Raw genomic sequence first — 17084 nt, forward strand, 5'->3', positions numbered from 1 at the left:
CCAACAAATCTGAATGCGGTAGCTCAGGAAACTACATGGCATTTGACATAATATACGATAGGGGATGTTTATAATTCGTGCAGAACAGAACAGCGCGTACAAATGACTAGCATGACCAAGACGAGACCATGCGCTTAGTCCCAACAACAATTTATTCGTATACAGTGCAAATATGTATACAAACTATCGGAACTTGTCCACGGGTGGTGGCCAGACAGTGAAATCCAAAACGCAAGTGAAATCAAACAAAGAATCAACAAAAATATCCATATACAACGCACACATTTCAATCTCTGTGAACAATGCAGAGAGACGCGTCATGTAAGAAGCGTGGATACAGCCGGGCTCCGCCCTCGCGTTTATCATTGGACACACAGAGCCATCTAGCGGTGCCGCCATGAAGTCTGCCCTTAGCATTTGCGTAAATATATGTACACAGACACGATTCTATGAATTCATACGACGCCTATTACATTCCGCCTATCTTCACAGACGGTGTAATTATTTCTTTATTGAAGGGACGCATATACCCAATGGCAAATGCTCATTGACTGAAGTTAGCGCGAAAGAGTTTCGTTGAAGAGCAATGCGTACCCTGTGACGTATTTTGGTGCGAAAGGCGTCTACTGTAGAGCGCCACTTACTCAGCGGCACATGCTAGTGATAATATATGGCTTAAGGAGGCTCAATTAAAAGCACAGCGTACCAAGTGGCATACGTTCGCGCCAAGCGGTTAAAGGTTATGTCCGAGTATAGCACCAGAATCACCGAGTAGCGTCTTAGGCGGCTAAAATAAACTGAATAATTGTTATGGGGAATACCTGACAACACATATTATACTACTAGTAGTACTTGAATTAACATCGTCATATGTGATCTAAATCTCATCAGTGTTTTAACATGTGCACTTAGTCGTAAACCTCGAAATTTGACAGTTTCAATATAACCGTTCCCAATTTGGCTGTAGAATGAATTGACCTTTCGTGAGTTATTTTGCAAAGCACCTTCCGTGCAAACCGAGATGGAAGATCTAAGTGGCTTCTTCATCATCAGCTATCAATATTGTCTTCAGCTGAATCCCGCGCTGTCCCGTGTTTGGGAAATGCGCAAGAAAAAGAGTATCTGGTATACTTACTATGACCTTCTGGATGTGTTGTAGGACACCTCCGAATGAAATTAAAGTATGCTGGTATGTTTTCAGTTTCCTCCAGTTATGTCCTACGAATAAAACAATATCTCTATGCGTTGGACATTACCTTCGGGTAAAATGTAATACATTCGCTGCATAAGACACGTATTGCAATAACAATTGCTTATGTCATTTCCCTGAATATGACAAGCACTAGGTCATCCCTGGCGAAATGCACGCCGAAAAAAAAAATCCCAAGCCACTTGCTCAACTGTGGTACTACTGGATAAAATAGTCAATATATGAAAGCTTAAGCAACACAGCGTACTGCCTAGGCCATTGTAAGATGACGGCACAGGCTACTCTTAATATCATGGTATGCCTCGCTTGGTATTTTATACTGCAGCCTTTGAGCGCACGTGGGTAGCTTGGAAGTGTGCTGCAGTACCCACTTCATGCTGTTGGAGTGGGCGGTCGACCTTCGTCAGCGATCAAACCGCATTTGCAGTACAAGCCACGTACGTAAATGAATTTTAAGATAACTTCGTATTTTGCTAACACGTAGTGGGGATGTCTGGTTTTGATGTTCTGCATCAGAATAATTGCGATAGCCATGTCACCTATAAAACACGCAGACTTCATTCAGGAATACAGGTACGTGTATTAAGACAGCGTACCTAATCCTCTTAATAGGAAGAAAGAGCCAGTTCCTGTGGACACAAGAGTGGCGAAATGACAGGCTTTCCTGCTTTTTCTGGTTGTACATCATACAGCTTAGAGGGAGCACCAGCCTTATGTTCTGAACTCGCAATTCTTTTAGTAGGCACATATTATTTTTGGAACCGGCAGGCGTTGTGCCTCTCCTGGTGACAACTACCATCTAGCTCTCTCTACACTCTCTGTGGTTGTTTTATCTATGCACACCTAATATTACTACTCAGAAGAAGGTGGCGTGTAACATGCAACATGATGAATAAGTGATGGTTATATTTTCTGAACTAGCACATCTGTTGAGCTGTGAAAAATAACTAAGTGCACTCACCGTCTTGAAGATGATTTGGGACATCATGTGCCCAAATGTGGCAGTGGACTGTTTAGCCTACGATGCATTATTGATCTGTCCCTTCCCGAATGCGTGGATAGGAAGTGGTAGAAATTGTAATTTCCAGTCGATTTTATGTACGATGGCTTCGAAATGAGTTCAACTGTCGAAATTCTCAGCAAATGAACTCTCCTCGATATTGGTTCCTATGAACGGGTCGTGTCGCTGATTCATTCAGCATACGATTGTGACTTTGTTGAGCTGTTGCAACTCTGCGGGATTGCTAGTTCGTCAAGCTTTCGCCGCGCCCGCGAGAGAGCGCGGAGGTGAGGTCACTGATGGCAGGCCTTTGCGGAAGCTCTGTAGCGGCAGCCGGCATTTTAGCTTTGTTCATTGTGATGCCTTAAGCCGTGCATTGCCTTGCTTTGGCAGTTGGAACGAGACATACGTGCTCTTAAGTGGGCCCGTTGCTATTTTTCACCCAAAGCGCTTGATCCCGAGTGTGATTGTTCACGCAGCACGCCGTCTGTCCCAAATAAATCTTGCCAGAAGTCAGGTCTGTTTCCTATTCGGCACCCGTCGAACCTTTTGCGCTTGGCATTGCTTGCTTCCTGTGACTGCTTTTCTAGGATTGACCATATTACTTTAGATTCAAGGGAATTACTTGGAGAGTTACATTACTGTTCACCGATGAAATCATTGCAACTCTATGCAAGCACCTGACCTTCTTCAGATTATGAATTGCCTTATGTAAATAGCCGCCGGTCCCATATGCTAGGCCTATTTTCCTTCACTACCATTGGCTTTCTGGAAGAAGCCTTGTGGTACTGAAATTGGCTTCAAGATCGGGAGTCAAGCATATTTAGGTGGCTTGCCTAGTTCCAGAAGCCAATATGCATCACATGCAGATACGATTAAATAAGAGTTAAACTCGGCGGAATAGCATGTCGCGCTTCTCCGCCGCCTCAACTGACAGTTGCCGGCCCCGTTAGACAACCAAATGTGCTGCGGGTCTTCAGTCGAGATGAGATGTCTCGACTTGCCGGCTCATCCAACGTTCAATTATACCAACAATCCTAATGACACAGCTCACCTCTACGAGAGCTTATTCCCCGTTTCTTTCAATATATGTCCATCTGCTTCCTGCTTGACCTGTTGTAAGCAATATAGTGCAAATTATTCTGCAAAGATGAAATTTACGAAACAGCACTGGCAATATAATATTCACAAGGTGCAAAATGGTCATGAGCGACGGTCATGGTCATGAGCGACGAAGATCTGTCGCGTTCTCGCATGAACATGGTGGTGAATTCATATTCGAGTCAAGGGCACACACCTCCCAAAGCGGGCTTGCGAGCTGCAAACAATATATAAACCGCAACCGCTAACAATATCACCCACCGTTTCGCCGCTGAATGGTAGTTCAACCGCAGTTCTAGGGTTAATTTTGGCGTCCATCTTGAAAGTTTTGCAACCCTACACAAAATAGCACGTTCAGTCAAGTGCAACCTTAGTTTATACCCGTTGTTATCATTAAGCCTTCATCACTTGTCAAACTTGTTGTTGAAAACCAAAAAGCGACGTGGTTAGAAACGGAGCCGTTTATCCGATGTTCCACATGTTGAAAACCTGAAGACGATGAAGCTCATGCCGCAAGCTCCCTTTCCATCGGCGCTGCTCTTCCAATTTTTTTCCTTCCTGCTTTTTTTTTGTGGTGGTATTTTGTACAGGCTCTTGGCCCGACAGTTCTGGTGCACACCCGAGGCCTCAGGGAGTGCTGCTCCTGTTCGTGTTTGCATCCGGAGTCACCATGCTATAGAGGGGCTGGGTTGGTCGCCGTGAGACTGCTCCGCAAGGTGAACGATCATTGCAAGAGCACCCCGTTCTGTGAAAATGCAGGGGAAAGTTCCACGGCTTGACCCATCTACCTCTTCGTGCTTTTCTCTCTTTAATAAGTACGAGTTCTTCAACCTTGATGGGCACATACTTGGTGTTCTTTGTGATGTGGGCTGAACGAAGTTCATGGAAGTATTCACGGTGCCACATGGCGCAAAGCATTTCGGGAAGCTGTGCAGCACACCTTTGCCTACGTCAAAGTGCAGCTGGTTCTAACTGTTCGTCTTGAAAGTGTACATGTCAATTGTTTGATGGGAGCATGGTGGGTCTTTTACCAATTATGAAATTTACTGAAGTCAGCGGGCCAGGTTCCAAATGATTACGGCAGACGTAGGTTACTCGTCGCGAAAAATAATTGGTTCCACTTGCGTGAGTTTTGATGTGAACTCTTCAAAGTTTATACAGTTTTCTCCAACCACATCCTTCAACGCAGTTTTCGCTGAACACATCACGCTCGCCCAGAATACAACCCACAAGGGAGCTTATTCTGGAATTAACTTCCATCACATATTCTTTCGAAACGTACCCTTAAATTTCTTCTCCCTTCAAAACTGTGCACTATATTTTTATGTTTTTCGAGCCTTCTGAATATTTTTCTAATGTCCGAGTAGAAGATTTTGAACAAGTCTCGTCTTGCAACAAATCTATTGAAGGCAAACATGAAGTTTCCCGATGAAAGATCAGTGGCACGTTCCAGGTTTGTTCTTGCGCCGATGGGACATCCGTCTCAACGGCGCTGCTCCATCAACTTCCTTATCTTCTATTTTTTCTCTGGTGGTAATATTTTCAAAATGTGTTAAAACCACAAGCTCCCCGCAACGCCCTAGTTTACAGAAAGTTCACTCCTTCAAACAGCGACTAGCGCAAGCTCAAAAGCTTGAATGCAAGCGGAAGAGCATGTGCAAGTGTTTTTTCCTCTTCCTCCTGTAAAGGACTTCCAATCTCGTGCTTTTCGCATCCCTTCGCTGTATTCGCTCTATAAATCACAAGTTCCAGGTGACTTATTAGAGCATATATATTTCAATATTAAAGAATAGCTGCCTTGCGTCTTGGCCCTCACCCTGTGTGAGCCTCCTACGTGTGTGGAAGGACAATATGATTTGGGCACCCACTGGTGGTATGGGACCTGGTCCCAGTACGAAGTACTGGAGTGGAGATATTACAAGTACATTCGATAATTTTGCTCGGAATGTCTGCTTCGAAAACCGTAAAACAAACTAGAAATGCCCGATGTACTGAAATGAAAGTATGGTGTTTTCATTGAATACATTACAGGGTATTTTTATAAACTCTGCGACGAGCACTTTGGAGCGAGCAAGTAAACCTAAATCTATAGGTTAAACTGACAGTTAGTAAAAGCGCGTTCGCGAAAAAGTTCCTGTACAGTACACAAACATTGTAAAGGAAGTAGAACACTACGTACTGCGATAACGTTATGTGCTCGTTTCAAGATCCAGCGACATCTAACTTGACTGCATAGAGGCCTCGTGTGCAGTAGAGCATTTGTCCGTACACTGAGTACGGTGTGTAGGATCCCGAATGGCAGCTAATTTCATCCTTGTTTCAAAAAAGTGACTGCGGCCACTTGGACGGTTTCAGATGAGGGAGGCAGTCCTTACGACGTTGATGTGCCAATGAGCGTGAAAAACAAAAACTGATAACCAGCCTTACGTGTGCAAACAGTTCTCGTTATGTGATAGCGAGTGACTGGCGAATGAAAGCTGATGCACTTAACTGTTGCTTCTAATGTGATATACGGGCGAATAGGTGGAATGGCTACGCAGGGATCGCGTTCGCAGGTGACGTAGAAGCATTGAACGCCGTGTACGATGTCATGCGCTTATCACAAACCTTATGGTTCGAGCTGTCCACGTAGGCACACAGCTTGCATAGCGGCACGTAGCAGAAGGTCGGTATGTGAAATTATTGTGCAGTAACATTTGTGAGAACCAGAGAAATACATAAGGAACGTGCGGTGGAGCAGGGCACAGGCTATTAGAACCTGCCCGTCTATATCTCTCACAACTGACGCTGGAAAACCGTGTGGAATAAATGCCGCCCCAAGTTGTTTGGTTTAGGCAAGTCCTTTCCACGCCATGGATTAAAAGAAATTATTGAAGTGCTGTTTCAAATATAGGGCTGGTACTTTGGATCTGAATATGCATACAGTCTTGATCAGCGTTTTATACGTTCGCACCCGACGCAATGGCTACCTCTTCGGAAATAACTTAGTTCACGTAACGACCTGCGATACAGGGTAGAAAAGACCTTATCGGAGGACTGTGGTGGCATCGTCCGTCCCGACGACCGCTACTTTGGTGGGACAATGCAAAAACAACATAATGCAAAACCTCTGTGGAGCCCATTTGCTGTGGGAATCAATTTGAGTAATGCTTTCATTGGTGATTGTTAAAAACAATGTTCCTGCTTAGCTGTCATTTGGGTTTGACTAGTAGAGACGATATGACCCCCTTTAATATGTTTATCATTGGGAACAACCTCGCCTTCTCTCTGTGTGTGTTTGTCTTCCGCCACACTAGCATACGCTGCAACCTGATTACTGTCTATACTATATCCTAAAGGTGGATTTAAATGAACAACTGTATTGTTCCTCGAGTGCGCAAAACAAGCATACGGAGGCTAACTACGTGTGCGGCCTCTGAAAAAAATATGCACGCGTAATATAATGTGGCGATTAGTGTTCAACAAGCCCATCTACACGAACGAGCAATATTATAATGTGGGAAAATTTTTGTTACTTGTAGTAATGTTGCCTCAATAAATTTAAATGATACGCTTTAGTAGTGTAAGTACATTTATTCCCCCTGTATGAGTTTATTATTTTCGCACCACCATCGTTTTTTTACATATAACATAGGCTGTTTCAGGACAGAGTTATCTGTTCCACGTGCCAAGCTTCATTCTTGCCGACTGGTCAGGTGCAGGTTGTATTCCTTAAAGCAGTGGAATCCAAGCCCACAACGGCCGGCCGAATTCCGGAAATAACCACGTTTGCAGAAACACCCTGACACGCAGTCTTTGGTACATCCAACGGGCCAACCGTGGAAGAGGTATGAGCATGTCCACTCTCTGCAGCTGCTGCCCACACACTTCTTGTACTCCTCGTACTTGTCGCATCGTTCTTGAAAAAAATAAGAGAGCAAGCTATGACATCTCATATGTTGCGTTTTCTTTTTTTTGCAGAGTGTTAAATTTCTTTAGAGTGTTTTCAAACTTTACTTCCAGACACGTTTAGCCACAGAACAGAATAAGATATGACTTTATTGGCAGTAGTAGTAACCGCAACATCATTATTATCAACATCCCGATTAGCATCTGCAAGGATCAGCTGCTGGTCTAATGCACCATAGATCCTACTTTTTTCCACCACCATTTATTGCTACAACATATCCATTCTTGTCGTTCACGTGTTAGCAACCCACAATAAACTGAGCGAAGCGCTCATTTTTATATCATGCAATATTGTGTTAACAGTTATGGCCACTACTGACTACGTGGCCACTACGTAAAGCTGTAGCATTGTTTCATTGTAAAACAGTACAGATGCTACTGAATCTTCCAGGTGGCTGGGTTATCCACTGAGTGCCCTTTGAACTTTCCGTCTGCCTATCCGTGACTGACAGCTGACGTCCACAACATTCGTATGAAGGGGTTTAAATAATTTCTTTTTGAAGATAAGTGTCAGAGTTCCAACACTGGTGATGGCATAGCTTGTCCGCTGTCACTGTTGTGATAAACGTTGTTTCTGAAACTTAGCTACTACCACTCTTTGAAGTACTGAAGTACTCGACCACTATAATATGCAACCGCGGAGGGCACTAGAATGACACTATACAGGAAAGACTAGGAGAAAGCGCTTTCCCATTGAATGCCACCCAAATTCATACACTACCATCTCTGCTTTTATGCATATTTATTTCAAGCAGGTACCTCACGGTGGCTTTTTGTTGATCACAGCGTTTTCATGTGGATATTACCCTAAGCTATAGGAGTAGTGTTTGCTACCAGGATCAAGGAGAGAAAGACGAACTTATAATCTCCAGGATGCTTCTAGGTGCTCCACTTTGCAACCTTCCTGGAAGCCACAATTGCTCGTTGAGAAGACACACCAATATCGTGCCGCTAGGAAATGCAACGCGCACTATAAATATAAATTAGAAACATCGACATGTAAATAGAATACCCTACCCGGGCGTCCAGGACGGAGGGGCCATCGGCGTCCAATGTTCCCGTTGGCATAGACAGCGGATAGCAGTTCGGCATCGTACTCTTGACCCAGCAGAAGTGGAATCAAAGGACAGAATATAGAAAGAACCACAAGGCCAAATAGACACGGTCCCATCTTGAACTTTCGCGTGGGCCTTCGAATTACCTTATGCCACTCGTAAGCTTATATATTCCTAAAGATAATGCAGCAAAGCTAAGAGTTCTCCATCAAAGTTCTTACTTTCTTTTTCTTTTTGCACAATGAAGGAGATGCTAGCTGTATGAACAAGCATTTCTAATAATTATACCGAAAATTTTACAATTTGCATCTAACACGAACTGCACACTCTGCGTGTGCAGTTCGTGTCCAACGACAAATCAGTTGCTCAACAATTCTTTTTCACGTATTCGGTGTGCACGTCAGGTACGCAAAAAAGAAAGCTATCTGCGTCAGAATATATTGGTCACCTTATCCACTGCACACGAGCATGGCAATTCACGAGCGCGCTTAGGCAACTACTGCGCTAGCTGCTGATACGAACTTTGTGTTCATATCTTTCAGTATGCGTAATTTAACACCGAACCCGATCCCAATGCGGCTGTCAAGGCTTTGGCCAAACGATCCATAGTGCATTCGTTAAGCACATTGTAAAGCACATTCGTACTGTACGGCCGCGGACATTCCCTTATTCATGAGCGGCATATACGCAATGGTAAATACCGATTTGACTGGAGTTAGTGCGAAAGAGGTTCGTTGAAGAGCGATGCATACCCCGTGACTTAATTTCCCGTGAAAGACGCCCACTGAAAAGCGCCACGTACTCAGCAGCGTACACTGGTGACCCAACATGACGTAAGGAGGTTTAATCAAGAGCGCAGCCTGCCCAGTGACCTACATTCACGCCAAGCGGTTAAACATTACCACTGAATATAGTACCACAATTAGTGAGTAGCTTTCTAGGCGCCTGAAACAAACAAAATAATTTTTCTTCGAAATACCTGAAAACACATATAAGAGCAGTAGTTGGGCTAGCATTGTGGTAGGTGATCTCAATGTCGTCAGTTTTTAAAGCATGTGCACTTAGTTGAATACCTCAAAATTGGACAGTTTCAATACAACCGTTCCTAAGTTGACTGCGGAATGAAGTGACACTGCATGTGTTGTTTTGCAACAGCACCTTCCTTCGCAAAACAAAATATAAAACATCAGTGGGGCTTCTTCATCATAACCTATCGATATTGTCTTCAGCCGTGCCCACATTGTCCCGTGTTTGCGCTGTCAACAAAAAATATCTCCAATGCTTACTATGACCTTTAGGAGGTGTTGTAAGACACCTCCGAAGGAAAATAAATTTAAGCATAATTGAGATGTTTTCAGTTTCTTCCATTTATGTCCTCCGAATAAACACTATCTCTATGCCTTGGACATTACCTTCGGACCATTTTATTAAAGGTGGCGTGTAAGACACTCGCGGTAAAAACAATTGCTTGTGTCATTTTATTGCATAGGACGAACAACTACGTCATCTCAGGCGAAATGCACGCATGTACACGCGAAGAAACAAAAAAAGTTGACAGCCACTTGTTCAATTGTTATACTACTGAATAAAATCAACATTCTGTAAAAGCTGGAGCACACAGTGCATTGTCTGGGCCTTTGTAAGATGACGACGCAGGCAACTCTTAATATTATCGTATTTCTCGCTGGGTATTCTATACTGCAAAGTTTGAGCGCACATGGTCACCACGGAAGTAGACAGGAGTACCCAGAACATGCTGTTGGAGCGGCTGGTCGACCTTCACCGGCGTTAAAACCACATTCGCAGCACAAGCCACGTACGTAAATAAATAACCTCGTAATTTTGTAACACGTAGGGGGGATGTCTGGTTTTGAAATTTCGCATAGAAATCACTGCGATAGCAATGTCACCTATAAAACCGGAAAGCTTAATTAAGAAAATGCATGCCTATATATTCCGAGAACGAACCTTCACCTCGTAATAGGGAGAAAGAGCCAGGTCCTGTGGACACAAGAGTGGCGAAGTGACCGGCTTTCCACAAAAGAGACAGTGGTGTTTTTTTAGAGCACATCATACAGCTGGGAGCCGCATGCCTATGTTCCTAACACAAAATTCTTTCCCTGTCATCTTTGTCTTCCCCTTTCCCATTCTTCCCTTGTAGGGTAGGCAAACGGAAGTTATTCTGGTTAACCTTCCCTGCCTTCTGCTTTTATTTTTCCTTCCATCCTTCAAAATTTTAGTGGTACCCTTTTATTTCTTGACCCGCAGGCGTTGTGCCTCTCCTGGTAGCAGGTGTTAACCAGTTTTCTCTGTCTGCTCTCTGTGATTGTTTTATCTGTACAAACCTAATATTAGTATTAACAAAAGCTTCTGTGCCGCATTCAACAGGATGACTAAAAGGCCGTCATGTTTTCCGAACTAGTTCATCTGTTGAGCTGCCCCCCCCCCCCCCAAAAAAAAAAAAAGCTAAGCGCGTACTGAGTCCTGAAGATCATTAGCGGCTTCATGTGCCGAAATTTGGCAGTGGATTGATTGGCCTACGGCATTGTAATGAACTACGTTATTTCACGAACACGTCGGTAGACACTGGTACAAATTATAATTTCCAGCCGACTTTATGTACGACACCTTCGAAGCGGGTTTACCTGTCGAAGTGCTCAGCAAGTGAGCTCTCCTCAATCTGGATTCCTACGACCGGGTCGTGTCGCTGATTCAGTTTGCATACGAGTGTGACTGCTTAATTGTTGCATCTCTGCGAGACAGTGAGTTGCCAAGCTTGGCCGCGCACTCGAGAGTGCCGCCTGAGGGCAGCATCGGCAATTTATGCCATGGCACGGAGATAAGGTTAGTGATGGCAGGTCGTGGCAGACGCTGTGTAGTGGAAGCCGGCATTTTACCTCTGTTCATTGTCATGCCTTAAGCAGTCCGTTGTCTTGCTTTGGCAGCTTGAATCGATATTTCTAACACTAGGAAAATCTTGGCGAGCTTGTAGGGATTGATGAAGTAAAAGAAAAGGTTCCATTCAATTACATTTAGACCGGTACAAGTGGCAAACACAGATACAAAAACAACGATATGGCGTTTGTTTTAACCCTCTCATTGTTATGCTCGTGTTTTTGATGTTTGGCTTTCTACCTATATGAAAGTAGCAGTTCGGTGCTCTAAACCATTCGCGCTATCAAGTCCTGTGAAAGTTATAGGGGGGGGGTGGCGATAATGTTTACGACAGACAATTGGGTTACTATATTACTGTGTTAGCGATCTTTGCGCACCTTTTAGGATGTGTGAAATTGCGCGTAATTGTAAAAAAAAGCAGCCTGGGAGAAACAGCCAGTTACAATGCACTTCAACCGCTCCAATTCTTCACCGCTTGTTTCCCTTGTTTCGTCCCGCACGCTCCTCGTTCTCCGATTGTCTCTTTTTCCAATTTTCATAGTCCACACTTAAAGAGCCACCTGCTCGCAACTGTTCATCATACGAAGTTTCAGCAGTCAGTTTTTATCTGACACGAGCGGGTGCTAGGAGGAGTCGAAAAAAATATTGCTGGTGGCCGGCTTTAAATGCGGTGGTGCAAGTTTTGTCACCGACTTCAATATCTGATATGATATGTGTTACTTGAACACCGACACTGAATAACACTTGCCAGATGCCGTATTGAAAAATGTGTTGATAGATGGATGGATAGAAAATCTATATTGAGAGTCCTGAGATATGCGATTATCGCGCAGCGGGACGCTGCACCTTTGGGACGGGATGGCCGAGCCTGGCACCGCATCGTGGGCTCCCTGGACGGCCAGATTTTTTTCCCCATAGTCGGGTATTCGCAGTGAGATAGTCCATCTTGAGTGGATGCTTGATCTGTGCCTCGTAAGGAGGGGCATCGCCAGAGCATGTGTTCTAATTAAGTTAGCTGAAGCGCCGCACTGAAGACAGGCATTGCTATTATACGTGTCTGGATAGGTAGAGGGTAACAAAAATGGGTTGGCGTATATCCCCGTCGGCAAAATTGTGTTGACACGCTTTCGAAAACGACATAATAAAGCTACACGACAATGACATCAGCTTCTCTAAGCTAATGCATATTGAGCTAGATTGCAACCAATGCGGCCTCGCACGTCTTTCTCAGGACGAACTTTGAATTCCGGCACTGGAACAGGTGCTGCTTATCAGGAAAACATTTTTTTTTCGACCGCAGACCATCGTAATTGTTACGCGCCTTTTGCGTGCGCTATGAAGTATGCTGTAAAAAATGACAGGTTATTTTTTCATGCAGGAATACAAGAAAAGTACATTTGCAGGTCAATGTTTCTTCCAGAATAATGTAACCGTATTTAACTTTTCAGGTTGCCCAATCTGGGAGAAGTCAAAGAGATGCATCAGCGGAGTTTGCGGCGAGAAGAAGTGCTGGGACCTGTGGGTCACGTCAAGAGGGTGTGTCAGTGATTGTGAATATCAGTGCGTCTGTCGTTCCGGTTTATACCGAGACAAGCGAGGCAAATGCGTTTCTCGTTGGCAATGCAAGAAAAGCGACTACCTCTACGGTACGCAAGCCGCCGGGATAAATAGATTTGAATAAAATTTATTGAATAAAATTTTTTTGAAGCCAGCGGCACTGTGTTTTCCACGCTCTCAAGCTTCGAATTAAGAGAACTATTGGTTATGTCATTTAACGATGCCATCAGAAGCGTTGCGCGTCATGTTAGGGACTTATCTGTTTCAGAAGTAATGTTTCCACAAACTCGCGCAATTTCATTTTGTAAGGAACCACACAATGTTTGGGAAACATGCACATAGATGATAGCCTCAAAATTCGAGAACGCTTTCGAGGACTCTATTGGCCGCTGAAAAGGTTGAGAACAGCGACAAGCTGTGTTGAAAATATGGAGGCACTTCAAATCCTTCTTTCAGTTCGTTAGCATCACTTGCTGACCGGCATTCATCATATCATTGACCTCGATCGCTATATTTTCCGGACATGTATAATGATTTGCAAATAAATCATTCCTCTCATTGTTACTACCTCTGGTGGAAAGCTGTGCACGCATGAGAGAAATGCTGTTGACTTCTTTTGAGGAACGCAACTCTCATACGTGGGAGCTGTTAACAAGCGCCACGTATTTTTCACATAGGGCTTCAACACGTTTTCCTGCTATTTAGTTGAACTTTACTCTGATGGTCTTGCCGGACGAGCGGCTATCCCTTCGGGCGTCATCCGCAAAAGCTGCCTTCACGACACACTCTTTTCATGACTGTGCCGAATTTGCCGCTGCTCAACTAGCAGCGGAAAATTCAGCGTTCGAATGGCAAATATAGCGTTTTAATGACACAGCAACACGTCGCGTTCAATCCGCTCTTAGCTAACAGCCTCTCCGGCCATAGACTCTGGATCTGAGATTACCTGCGAACATGCTGCTAGCTTCACAGGCATTACCCTCTCTTTCGGCCATCAGCGAAACCGTACCTGCGACTTCTCCGCACCGTCCATGAGTAACATCTGCGGACACCCAAAATTTTTGCTGATAGACCTCATGGACCACGTCCCAAGTTCTATCAGGTCTACCTCACCGTTACCATCAGTTCTAATGACTCTCGTTCTGGGTTCACGAGAACAAGGGGAACCGAGTGCATAATTTTTCTTTATCAATCATTAGTATCCAAGAGATATAGATGCCAAGGAAAGCGTACGAAAAGTAATTTGTAGTTTGCAATTTGTAATTAAAGTGCATAAAGTGATACATTAAAGGGAACCGAAACTGGACGATAAAACAACTTCCCGCCGGTTAGAGCCGAAGCCGCAACGTTCACACCATCTTCTTTCTTCTGATCTGGTATTAGAGCAATGTTCAGAAGTTTGTGGCTAAAACTTTCGATTTGTTCTTCGCAGTGTTCCTTGAGGATATTCAAAAGTAAAAGTGAGTCATTGTGCAATGTTGTTTGCCTGTTTGCACGATGGTGTGGTGGGAGCGTTCCTAGAGCTTGTACAGCCTTCAGTGTTAGACCTTTAGGAATTATATTTTTCTCTGTGCAGATTGTGTAGCTTTTCATATGGGAGGTGTGGCTCGCATGTTTTTTGGCAAGTTTTCTAGCCTGTAAGAATTCGGTGCTTCGTGGCGGAGAAGAGGTAATGATTTGCGATGGCTGTCATTTGTTTGCCTTTTTGCGGGTAGATATGCGTGGGGTGTCTTTCGCTTTGGCATGTTTATTACCGAATCCCTGGCTTAATTCGAGCTCGGTTTCTGTTTGAATTTGTGCGTGCGCAGGCAGGCGTGTAGGCGTCTGTGTGAAAACTACGGTAGTGGATTTTCTGTTGTCTGTTGCACTTGTGTCTATTTGCACTGTCGTTGATGTCGTTTTTGGAGTATTGTGTATCTTGTGGCTCGTTTCACATACCACTGCTTGTGTTCCGAGTGTCCTTGAGGTGACTGTTGCACTTGCGCAGTAGCTTGTTTACCATACCGATGTCTGTTCTGAGTGTTTTTGAGGTGACTGTTGCAGTTGTGTTGTTCGGGGTGGCGCGGTCGGCAGAGTCGGTAGGGGTGGTATTTCAGGTGGATTTCAAGAGTGTTTTTTCTCTATTTGTCCTTAATAAAGGATTTGATGTGTTGAGAAACTAGCTGTATTCCCCTGCGGTTTAAGTGGAAACCGTCCCAAGCAAGGTGTTCGTGCGGTGCTCCGTGTATTTATGCGTGTTGCATTGAGTCAATGTTCTAAATTTGTTCTATGTTGAACAATAATGAGCTGAGCTTGTTATTATCCTAATTGTGCTTCATGAGTGTGGTAGCTTGGTGGATTAGTGGGAGGTGTTTGTATTGTAGGCGGGGAGCGACAGTTGTTACAGTTATGTGTGCGTTTGGGCGAGCGGCTTGAATAGTTCGCATTACGACGTCCACGCACTCGATCGTTTCCGCGGCGTTTTGTGTTCCGAGGTTGTTTGTGCCTGCATTGAAAATGAAGCGTGTGGTGTCAAGTGGTGTATCACAAACTAGCGGGAGAATACATCATGTCTGCGCCTCACTAAGGTATCATATGAAGGGCGTGTGTGGGCTTGGTGGAAAGTCTTCCTTCTGGTATCTGTGCTGGCTATCTCCAAGGACTGCTACATGGGCAAAGGATGACAAGAGGCACTTATCCTGTTCCGTCATCGTCAGCTGGAATGTAGATCTATAATCAAAAAAGGGGCTGACAGAGGGAATAGCACACTGTGGTATAAAGGTTGTACACAGGGATAAGGTGCCTCAGAAATGCTCGCCAACATTTCGATAGGAGGACCTACCTTCGTCAAAGGCGGCGTCGTCATCCTGGACATGTTAGTTTTAACGGGTTAGTGCAGTGACATCACGTGCGGTTGTTGTCGGTGGCGGCTGGTTGTAAGGTGTTGCGTACTCCAGGGTAGAGTATCGTACTGCTGCCGAGTTGTAGCGGCGCCTGTTTATCGAAGCTCGATTGACGTTACTATTGGGTAACGTAGCGTTGTCGGCGGGCTGCAGGCATCCGATAGACCATGGCGACCCGGAAAGGACGAGACGATTTCTAGTGCGAAACGTGCACGGTTTGTTAAAAGGTTGGTGAAAGACGACAATAAGAGAATGAAGTGATGAAAAGTACATTTCGGAGCCCCTTAAATAGGCTCTCTACAATTGTGGGAGGGGTCTTGCTTCCGCCGACGTCACGCGACAGGCACAGAATCTGGTTTGTGCATGGCCGTCCCACCTCCGTATATACCAAGCCACAAGTACGTAGACGTTTTTCCTTTCTCCTAGGCTACGTTGGTTCGCGGAGAGGGCGTCCCGCCACCGTAGATACCAAGCCTGCAGCAAGGAATGAGCGTGCCGCCTCCGGATATACCAAGTCGCAGCTCTGGCAATGTAGATGCTTTTTCCTTTCTTCTAGGCGACTTTGGTTCAAGGAAAGGGCGTCTAGTTGCGGAAGGGCGATTGATCCATTCTCTTTCGCGTGCTGCTGGTTCGCGGAAGCTCTCCTGCAGAGCTTGACAGTTCGAGGAAAAGGCCCCTCTGAAGTCGCACACCCACAAGAGGGGCCTGTAAACACTGCAGGGCTTCTGCCAGACAGGCACACACTCGAGACAACCATGGCGGATTAGGAAATCACACTGTGTTTCGATGAGGCTTGGTGGGCGAGAATCCTTTTTGCACGGGGTTCTAAACGCCAAGCGTAACAAAAGGGAGAGACTTCAAAGAGAATGAGCGATGTCGCCTGACGTACTTGAGCATGGTCCCCAAGACGAGGGGACAAGAGCGGGAGAGTGGGAAGGCGGGGAGATAAGAAAACAAAGAAAAGAAGCGAAAAAGCGGGAGACACGGAAAAGAAAGAAAGGAAAGATCAAGGAAAGAAAAGGAGCGGCATAGGAGGGTGTTCGGGAAGCGAGAGGTCAGGAAGCATTCAGGGGTGTCGTGAAGAGCCGGTCACACGGTCAGTGCGCGAGTAACAAAAAAGGCCCAAAAGACATCAGTTGACTGATTGACTTTAGTAGCATAGCAGCAATGCATCGAGCAATTTTGAAAGAGTTAAGATGGCGACAATGAGTCCGGGGTGCAATGCATGGCATAATTGGGAGGCAGCGGCATGGTCATTCAAGAGACGTTTGCCTCAGTAGCTCAACGTAGGTGTCGTTACGGCGGTATACAGAAATGGCGATACACTGTGTGGTTGATGAACCGAAAAAGGTATACTGGCGTCTGGGACTTCGGAATGTGTTGGTGAGGGTGTTTCAAAAAATATACAACAAAAAACAGAAAAAACAAGGAAAGGG

The 17084-nt window shown here is 45.0% G+C and overlaps 1 long non-coding RNA gene across 1 annotated transcript; it reads left to right on the top strand.

Annotated features, from left to right (window-relative positions):
- The first annotated feature begins 9941 nt into the window (after nt 1–9941).
- LOC142590928 (uncharacterized) lies at nt 9942–12923 on the top strand. The gene is made up of 2 exons (XR_012830265.1): nt 9942–10130; nt 12658–12923. It is a non-coding gene; the product is annotated as an uncharacterized LOC142590928 (long non-coding RNA).
- The last annotated feature ends 4161 nt before the right edge of the window (nt 12924–17084 follow it).

The sequence above is a fragment of the Dermacentor variabilis genome, chromosome 8 (assembly GCF_050947875.1).
Source record: "Dermacentor variabilis isolate Ectoservices chromosome 8, ASM5094787v1, whole genome shotgun sequence".
NCBI lineage: Eukaryota > Metazoa > Arthropoda > Arachnida > Ixodida > Ixodidae > Dermacentor > Dermacentor variabilis.